The 10,294-nt window shown below is 43.3% G+C and overlaps 1 pseudogene; it reads right to left on the bottom strand.

Annotated features, from left to right (window-relative positions):
- Window positions 1-6,557: 6,557 nt before the first annotated feature.
- On the bottom strand, window positions 6,558-7,083 carry LOC130870079 (UBA-like domain-containing protein 2; annotated as a pseudogene).
- Window positions 7,084-10,294: the final 3,211 nt, after the last annotated feature.

The following is a 10,294-nucleotide window of genomic DNA, read 5'->3' as shown; positions in this document are numbered from 1 at the left end:
GTAACTCTAACCAAGGAAGTGAAAGATCTATTTGACAAGAACTTTAAGTCTTTGAAGAAAGAAATTGAAGAGGATACCAGAAAATGGAAGGATCTCCCTTGCTCTTGGATTGGGAGGATCAACATAGTAAAAATGGCAATTCTACCAAAGGCAATCTATAGATTCAATACAATCCCCATCAAGGTCCCATCAAAATTCTTCACAGATCTTGAGAGGACAATAATCAACTTTATATGGAAAAACAAAAAACCCAGGATAGCCAAAACAATCTTATACAATAAAGGAACTTCTGGAGACATTACCATCCCTGACTTCAAACTCTATTACAGAGCTACAGTAATGAAAACAGCGTGGTACTGGCATAAAAACAGAGAAGTCGACTAATGGAATCGTATAGAAGACCCGGATGTTAACCCACAAACCTATGAACACCTCATTTTCAATAAAGGAGCTAAAAGTGTACAATGGAAGAAAGAAAGCATCTTCAACAAATGGTGCTGGCACAACTGGATGTCAACCTGTAGAAGAATGAAAATAGGCCCATATCTATCACCATGCACAAAACTCAAGTCCAAATGGATCAAAGACCTCAATATCCATCTGAACACACTGAACCTGATAGAAGAGAAAATGGGAAGTACCCTACAACATATGGGCACAGGAGATCGCTTCCTATGTATAACCCCAGCAGCACAGACATTAAGGGCAACATTGAATAAATGGGACCTACTGAAACTGAGAAGCTTCTGTAAAGCAAAGGACACTGTCACTAAGACAAAAAGGCAACCTACTGACTGGGAGAAGATCTTCACCAACCCCGCAACAGACAAAGGTCTGATCTCCAAAATATATAAAGAACTCAAGAAACTAGACGTTAAAATGATAATTAACCCAATTAAAAAATGGGGCACTGAACTGAACAGAGAATTCTCAACAGAAGAAGTTCGAATGGTCAAAAGATACTTAAGGTCATGCTCAACTTCCTTAGCGATCAGAGAAATGCAAATCAAAACAACTTTGAGATATCATCTTACACCTGTCAGAATGGCTAAAATCAAAAACACCAAGGATAGCCTTTGCTTGAGAGGTTGTGGAGAAAGGGGTACCCTCATCCATTGCTGGTGGGACTGCAAACTTGTGCAACCACTTTGGAAATCAGTGTGGCGGTTTCTCAGAAAAATTGGGATCTGCCTACCCCTGGACCCAGCAATACCACTCTTGGGAATATACCCAAGAGATCCCTTATCATATGACAAAAGCATTTGTTCAACTATGTTCATAGCAGCATTATTTGTAATAGCCAGAACCTGGAAGCATCCTAGGTGTCCTTCAATGGAGGAATGGATGAAGAAAGTGTGGAATATATACACATTAGAGTACGACTCTGCGGTAAAAAACAATGACTTCTCGAATTTTGCATGCAAATGGATGGAAATAGAAAATACTATCCTGAGTGAGGTAACCCAGACCCAAAAAGATGAACATGGGATGTATTCACTCATAATTGGTTTCTAGCCATGGATAGGGCGCCACTGAGTCTATAATTTGTGGTCCTAAAGAAGCTAAACAAGAGGGCAAACCCAAGGAAAAACATACAGTTATCCTCCTGGCTATGGGAAATAGACAAGATTGCCGGGCAAAAAATTGGAATCTTGGGGGTAGGGTTGGATGAGGGTAAGGGGAGATGGAGAGAGAAAAGTGTAAAGGAGAGGATGAGGGGAACTCGGGGAAACGGGATGATTGGGGATATAGGAAGGTTGGATAGGGGAGCAGGGAAACTCATATCTTAGTTAAGGGAGCCACCTAAGGGTTGACAAGAGACTTGAACTTGGAGTGGCTACCAGATACCCAGGGCAATGTCCCCAGTTAATTCCTTGGGCACCTGAGGATAGGGAACCTGAAATGAACCTATTCTATAGCCATACTGATGACTATCTTGCATATCACCATAGAACCTTCATCTAGCGATGGATGGAGATAGATACAGAGACCCACACTGGAGCACCGGACTGAGCTCCCAAGGTCCTAATGAGGAGCAGAAGGAGGGAGAACATGTACAACGAAGTCAGGACCACGAGGGGTACACCCACCCACTGAGACAGTGGGGCCGATCTATTGGGAGCTCACCAAGGCCAGCTGGACTGTGACTGAAAAAGCATGGGATAAAACCGGACTCTCTGAACATGGTGGACAATGAGAGCTGACGAGAGGCCAAGGACAATGGCACGGGGTTTTTATCCTACTTCAGGTTCTGGCTTTGTGGGAGCCTAGACAGTTTGGATGTTCACCTTCCTAGATCTGGATGGAGGGGGGAGGACCTTGGACTTTCCACAGGGCAGGGAACCCTGACTGCTCCTGGGACTGGAGAGGGAGGAGAAGAGGAGTGGAGGGAGGGGGAGAGGGGCGGGAGGAGGGGGAGGGAAATGGGAGGCGGGAAGGAGGCGGAAAAAAAATTTTTTTCAATAAAAAAAAAGAAAAACAAAAAGAAATATGCTTGAAAAAATAATCCCAAGAGGGATCTTAACTGATCGAAATAATATTGGCACACTATTTATAAAAAGGAATTTAATAAGGAGATAGAAAAAGTATAGAAATTAAAGCAATGATAGTTGGCTGACTCCAAGGAAACAGTGTCTTTCAAACACAACAGGACTGATGCACATGTGAACTCAGAAACTGTGACAGCACACGCAAGACCTGCACATGCTTAAGCCAGACAGAGTTCCACACTGAGAAGGGGAATTGGACACAGTATTCCACCCTTAACCAAGAAACTGTTTGTAATTGATACTGACTGGCAAATGGAATATAAATATTCTCCAGTGGAGTGTCACTGGGTAATATCAGTGACCTTCCAGGACCCCATGTGCAGTAGTTGGCCAACACAAAACAGACTCAATGGTACTTTTGTGAACTTCTTTTTCCATTTGTTTGGATATTTTTTATCTTACTGTTATGCCCGTTTTTATTTTGATTTGCAGGGGTTAGCTCAAATAGATATTTGTACTCTACAGCATAATTCATCAGAGCTGAAAGATGAAAATAGTTTATGACCATTAATAGTTGAATTAATTAATTCCAATTATATGCACAGAAGGATGTATTCAGACACAAAATTAAAGAATTTATAGTATGATTGGACCGACAAACATCATGCTAAAAGAGTTTAGGCAGTCACAGAATGAGTCTGTATGATTTCATGTATTTGAGTTATCTCAAATAGGCAATTTCAGGCAGTGGAATTATGATCATCAGGAGTTGAGGTAGAGATAAAGGGAAGTTATTAATGAATACCGAATTTTTATCAGTGGTTATTATGTTACAACTCTGGAGGGAAAGGTAACCTGGCTCACAGAAGCCAGGATGCACCTACAACTCTGTTCTGGTAGGAGATGATTTCCCACAGGAATATAACAATCCTCCTCCCCTCCACTCTGAGATGTAGCAATTCTGCTCCTGCTCCAGTGAAAGCTGTTGCTTTTCTGCTCCTCTCTGCTAAGGGGTTGCCCCCACACACACACCTCTTGCAGAAATGTAGCAGTTTGCTCCTGCTCCAGTGAACGTTGTTATTTCTCTGCCCTTCTCAGCTCCAGCAAAAGGTCTTCACCCAAAATTCATTCAAGAGATTTATTGCAAGGGAGGAATCGAGGAGAATAGCTGCCTCTGCCAGGGTGGAAAAAGACATTTCCCAACTGAACAGGTATATGACTTTTATAGAAGCTCTTAGGGGCAGAGTTTTTCCAGGGTGAAGATTTTTCAGGGTGGAAATTGGTCAGATTTCAGTCCCTGAGCTTGGATAAACTCAGAGATTGATTTGTCAGGGGCAGAGTGTGTTTCTTGGGCTCTGGTTTCAGGCCAAGGTATGTTCCATTGGCTGTCCCTTTTAACCGTTTGTCTCTGGTTTTAGGGCCAGGGTTTGATTCTTTCACTGCCTCTGGTTTCAGAGCCAATGTAGGTTTTGGGGACTCTGGTTTCGGGATTAAGATGTGTTTCTTTGACTCTGTTTCAGGGCTAACATGTGTTTCTTTCACTAGCTCTGGTTTCAGGATCAAGGTGTGTTTATCATCTTTTTACCCTACACTCCCCCTTTTTGTTTATTAATAAACAGCCAAGGGTTGGAAGGGGGCAACATTATCATTAGACTACTTTTTGTAAAATTGGGGCATTGAGGTTCTTGGGACAATCTTGATCTTCACCATCAGGATGTAACTGGATGCGGAAGGTCTCTGACTCCATAGCTAGGTGCCTGTAATCCTGTCAAGTTAGAAATCTTTTTGATGTGTTGTTGAAGAAATATAGACAAGAGTTTTATGAGGCAGGGTACAATTAGTAGGATTAATAAAAAGAAGAGGGATTAAGAAATGTAGCGTTCAGTTCCATATCTATCAGTGATCCACTGGATAGAGGTATTTATAGCTGTTTATGTTTTTGAAGATCCATTTAGAGTTGTTGGATCTTGCCTTTCACTATACCCGATTGGTTAACATAGACACAACATTCTTCCCCAAGAAAGAGACGAGAACCATCTCCCTCTACTGTTAATAAATGTAACCTGCTTCAACTTCATGGGGTGGCTAGTGAGTCTATTTGGCCTTAAAGGAGAAGAATAGTTTGAGCTACCCATTGGAAATCCTGGATGAATTACAAGGAAACTGGTGGTAAATAGCTAGGGAAGTAGTCAGTCCTACTCTAGTGGCTACACCTGCAGTTATGCCCAAGGCTGCTACAAAGGGTATGACCTGAATCGCTCATTTTTCATGCTGTACTGCTATGAACTTGGTGATGGGAATTGACAAGAATTTTTCACCCCTAATTTAGGAAAAAGGAACACTTGAGCACAAATCCTAGACCACCTAGCAGGTAAGCAGCAATAAACTTGAGTGCCACAAAGAAAGGAGCCATTATAAATCTTTGGACATAGGGACTAGGTGATAGTACTAAGGGGAATGTTATTATTGTAGTGAGCAGAATCCAGAGTGCCCACAAGATATGTTCCTGTGGAGTTGGAACTTGGTAGCAGTGACTTGGTAGTAGTGACTTGGCCTGAGCAGTTAACAAGTGGTAAGATGAGAGAATCTGACAATGGGTGAGGCCACAAATGTGAGTTTGACCCAGGAGGGACACACAACCAGCATTCTCCAAAGAAGTCAGACTGGGTGTTATTCAATACCCAATATGCAAGAAGTTAAGGTCTGAAACAAGAGATGGTGTGACAGGGAGATGGGATCAATATCATCAAAAAAGGGTGGTATTAATGATGTAGTTGCCTTCAAGGAACTTTGAACTATTTCTTCTGCTGTGTCTATACCTAGGGGTCAAGAGAGTGAGATGTGCACCCTCTTTATTTTGATCACGCCTGATGGGTGGCTGTATAAATGCTATAGTAAAGCTTTTCAGTGACACTCATTTCCCATCCAAAGTGTCATGGATCCTTAAGATATAAAAGATTCCCTATTCTTCAAAGAATTCAGAGTGTTTTCCTGAATATGCATTATGTCTCCTAAAGGGCCAATAAGGACAGCCTCCATAGATTTTTGACTAGCATCAAAAGTAATCTCTACTTGATCATAAGCAAACCAAGCATAGGGGACAAGTATCTTAGAAATTGATTTTGGTATATAAGGATAAGTATCTCTTTTTGGCAAGTGGTCTCCAGACCCTGCTACGTGAGTGATCTGTTTGGACTGCTGGGTATAGGTTTCCTGAACCCCATATCTCCATATAGGGAGTTCACTAGTGATGGGGGTGAGTAGGAATGAGAAGAAGAGGTAGGGCATGACCCAATGGGGTCAGGTTCGATTCTTGTGTAAAGTCTCATTTTTCTTTTCTTTTTTTTTTTTTTTTAAGTTAGAAAAGTCTTTAAGTTTTTAAATTAAAATTGCACCCTGGTGAGATGTGATTTTTTTTTTAATCTAGGAACTCAATCCAAAGGGCTCTCTCCTGAGTTGTCCTCCTCTGCGGCTAGCCAGAGGCTGAAGACCTGTGGGACAGCAAGGACAGTAAGGGATGGGACAGCCAAGTGTCCACTCAGAGGTCAGCCAACTCTTCAGTCCTAGGAGCTCAGTACACTCAGCTGGGGACAGGGTAATGAGTTTCAGGGCCACTGAGATCACCACCAGCTGAGATGAAAACGCCATCTACCACCCATGGGACAGGAAAGTCGATGATTCCAACAGGACCCTTTTGGGACCTCTCTTTGGGGGGGGGGGCTCTTAATGGCCGACGTGACTTTAAAGGCAGCATATCCACCCAGTTGCAAACTCACTCCATCTGACTATGAGCACCCTTGTTACCCCAAATTAGGCAGAAGAAGATGTCGACAAGGAGAGATTCCCTCACGTGCAGGCCCCTCTCACATACATTTATATTCATATATATTATAGTTATATATTAAAAAGAGGAAAAAACTTTCCCAAAGAGAAACTCCTGAAGAACCCAAGTGGCTCAGGACGTTTATTGTACCCCCACCCACAAAAATTCTCTTATAAAATCTTCCAGTGCGATCTTCAAGAAACCCCGCCCTCATGTCCCCTCCTCCCTAGCCCTGCTCTGTGTCCCCACAACCCTGGACTGCCCCTGATCCAGCCCAGTGCCATCCAGTCTCATCTCTGGCCATCCATGGCTGCCATGGCTTTCTGCTGGGTGGGCCCCTGTGCTGCTCCAGGGGCCCACGTGGGCTGTGGGCAGTGCAGATGATGGAAGGAGTTGGGGGAAGAGGTTGGGATCCACGGCGTCTGGTGGTTGGGTGGGGATGCGGCCCAGAAGGGGCTGAAGTTTGCAGGGGGCGAGCAGGGGGCTGTTGCTGTTCTGCAGGCTCTCAGAGGCTCGAAGCTTGGAGAACATGGCTAGTGCATCAGGGAAGTTAGATGGTGTGGCAGGGGTGTTGCTGGGAGTACACATCATCTGCGGGTGGTGGTGGCTGTTGGGAATGTTGCTCTCTTGGAAGAGCATGCTCAGGGCGGTCTCGAACTGCCAGTGCGCCGCCTGCAGCAGCTGCTGCGCCTGGTCGGCCGCGCAGCCCGAGGCCAGCACGAACTGGTTGATCATGACCTGGTGCAGCAGCTCGTCCGTGTTCACCGACATGGCGCTGGGCGGCCGCCCCGGGCTCCCACTGGCCGCCGCTGGGCGAATGTTGAGGTCCGGCTTGCGGGGCGGCGCTGACGCCGCAAACAACAGCGCGGGGCGGGGCCGCCGGGCCCAGCGTTGGGGGTGGGGGGCCGCGAGCCGCCGCCGCTGATTGGCCCGCGCGCCGCCAGCCGGCAGCCGGCTCCCACAGGGACGTTCCAGTGGAATCCTGCAGCGGGCCGGCTGCACTCAAGCCTTATTTTTCTGAGACTGGAGGCAGGCTGGTCAATTTTGGTAACTTCTGAAACTTAAGAGGGCAAGGTCCTGTTGGGGTCAAAATGTAATGAGGAAGATTATCTTGAATCGGTGGCATAAAAGAATTGAGATGAGATAAATTAATTCAGTGAGGGAAACCCTTAAGCTTAGCAGAAGTTGGGTTAGTAAGGATGACCCTGAAGGATTCTGTCAATTTTGGAGAAAGAAAAAGAGGACTGTGGCCTTGAGGAGAGAGGAGAACTAAGTCCCTGATGTGGGTAGGGGATCTGGAAGGAGCTGAGGCAAATGATGGTGGGTGAATTTCCAAAGAGTGTGAAGATAGTATAACAGGAGTAAGAAGATGATCAGGGAGCAGTGATGGCTGGGACGTGAGACCAGGAGGCATAATCAGTCATCCATGCATGAGCTCAGAAAGGAATATGATTGTGGGTCTCTTTAGAAGGGCTCTTAGTCATAGGACAGCCAACAGTAGATGTTTTATCGAACCAGCATGGAGTTCTTGGGAGATTTTGATAAGAATATTTTTGAAAGAGCAATTGTTTTGCTTGATTTTGCCTGAAGACTGGGGATGGTAGAGGATATGGAAATGCCATGGGATGTTAAGGGCTTTGCTTGAGTTTGAGAGACATGAGAGGTAAATTTAGGGCTGTTGTTTAATTGAAGGGAGGCAGAAACTCTGACATGGGGGATGGCTTCCCTAAAAAAGAGATCAGAAACTGTCTATGATCTTTTATTAGTGGTAGAGAAAGCCTCTACCAATCCTGAGAATGTATTTACTAGGACCCGAAGGTATCTGAATTGTCTAACTGTGGGTGTGTGGGTGAAGTCAAGTTGTCAGTCTCATTGAGGGAGGGATCCAATGCCCAGAGGTGTCCATTCATCGCTTGGTTTGCTCATTACTTGGTGCCCACCATGTAGATGGCCTGGTCATTCCACGGCCCAGACAAGCTTGCTTGTGCTTAAGTGGTTTTTTGTAGAATCCCCCATCACGGCGGAGTTTGCTCCGTGTGGCAACTTGGAAATTTCCCCAGGCGCACATACACACAACCACTGCATTCCCCCTGGAGCAATTCCTTGCCATGTGGCAGCTTGTGCAGCTTCTGGTTTTCTGTTCCGTGTCTCTGGTTCTGAGTTTCTTGTTCTGTGTATGGAATTGATTTAATTACCTTTAATTTGTCAAGCAACACACATTTCTCAGTATTTAATGAATACCAAGGTGGAAACTAAAGCAGCTCAGGACTGTTCCTGTCACCATTGCATTGCTTCTAGTCACAAGTCTGCAACCATGCCATCTGCTGGACAATAAAGATTGCTGTTTACCAGATCGCATAATCAGGTAATAAGCAAATCATTATGGCAGATTTTGTTACAAATGCAAACTTTAGTACCTTTTTTGCTAACACTATGGATTGTATTATGTGAGGCTTATATGACTATGGAAATACCTCAATTTATTGATTACTAGGTTTCAGTTTTATTCTCCATATTCTATCATTAAGGAAGAATATGACACTCTTAGGAACGATACAATCTTTATAGACTAATAATGAACAGCTAGTTGACAGGATTAATATCATTGAAAATCACAGGTTATCTGAAAAAGTTAATGCTATGAAAAAAATTGAATCCAAAACTAGGAAGTTATCTGAAAGAATTCATACTGTTGAATTTGACAATCAAAAGTTGTCAAAAAGTTATGATAAATTAACAGAAAGGCAATCTACACAATATTCAAGTAAAGTTATCTTTAAGGAAGAAAAATCTTGGAATCACAGGTGCAGACTGAGGACCAGAGACTAAGTACCTTGATGAAATCACTAGAAATATATACATTCCAGGAGATTTGGGCTTTGCAAAAGACAATAATAAAAAGATTTGAAATGATTGAGAAAATTAATGGAGCTGATAAACAGGGAAAGAAGACACAAGGACAGGATGCAACATCACCACCAGTCACTGTCAGAAATGGCTTATCCAGGGTTTTAGCCTCCTACCCTGTAATTTACTCTGACAAAACATCAGCTTCTAAAGGCTCAAAAGGATTCAAAGAAGGTAGATCGATACCTATAGGAATGAAGGATCTAAAAGAAATTAAGCAAGCTGTTGTAACTTATGGCTTGCATTCCACATTTGTAAAAAATGATAAAGACTTTGACTTCTAATATCAGGGCAACCCCTCATGACTTTTTTCAGTTAGTTTCAGCAGTCCTGGATGATGGACCTTCATTGATGTTTAGAATTTATTTCAGAGAAGAGTCCAAAAATATGGAACAATGGGGAAAAGCAAAAGGCCTTGAGATTTCCCAAGATGAAATTCTTGGTGAAGGCCCTTATGCTGACCCACAGGTCCAAGCTCCTTATAATGAAGAAATCTTGTCCCTATGCCAAAAAGTGGCCTTAAATGCTTGGGACAGGATTCAAGAACTAAGAAAAAGAATTGAATCATATACCAGGCCCTTGGAATTCTCCTGTATTTGTTGTAAAACAAAACCTGGTAAATGAAGAATGGTGACAGATCTAAGAGCTGTCAATTGGGTAATTCAACCTATGGGCCCTCTACAATCTGGAATTCCTCTTCCCTCCCTATTACCAAAAGGATGTTCTCTTATAGTTATTGATTTGAAAGATTGTTTCTTCACTATACCTTTACAAAAAAAGGATAGAGAAAAAAGTGCCTTCACAGTGCCTACTTATAATAATTCTCAGCCTACTAGGAGATATCAATGCACTGCCCTCCCACAGGGAATGCTCAATAGCTCCACCTTGTGTCAATACTTTGTAAGTCAGTCATTGGAAATAATATGTAAGCAATTTCCAAAGTCTATAATTTACCATTACATGGATGACATTGTGCTATCTGATTCAAATACAGAATGTTTTAGAAAGAATGTTTGAAGAAGAAAAGAAAGTTTAATGGGGATTGCAAATTGCTCCTGAAAAAAATACAGAGAGG

Source organism: Chionomys nivalis, chromosome 1 (genome assembly GCF_950005125.1).
Source record: "Chionomys nivalis chromosome 1, mChiNiv1.1, whole genome shotgun sequence".
NCBI lineage: Eukaryota > Metazoa > Chordata > Mammalia > Rodentia > Cricetidae > Chionomys > Chionomys nivalis.
Note: the sequence above shows the minus strand (reverse complement) of the source record. Positions and strands in the feature narration are given on the sequence as shown.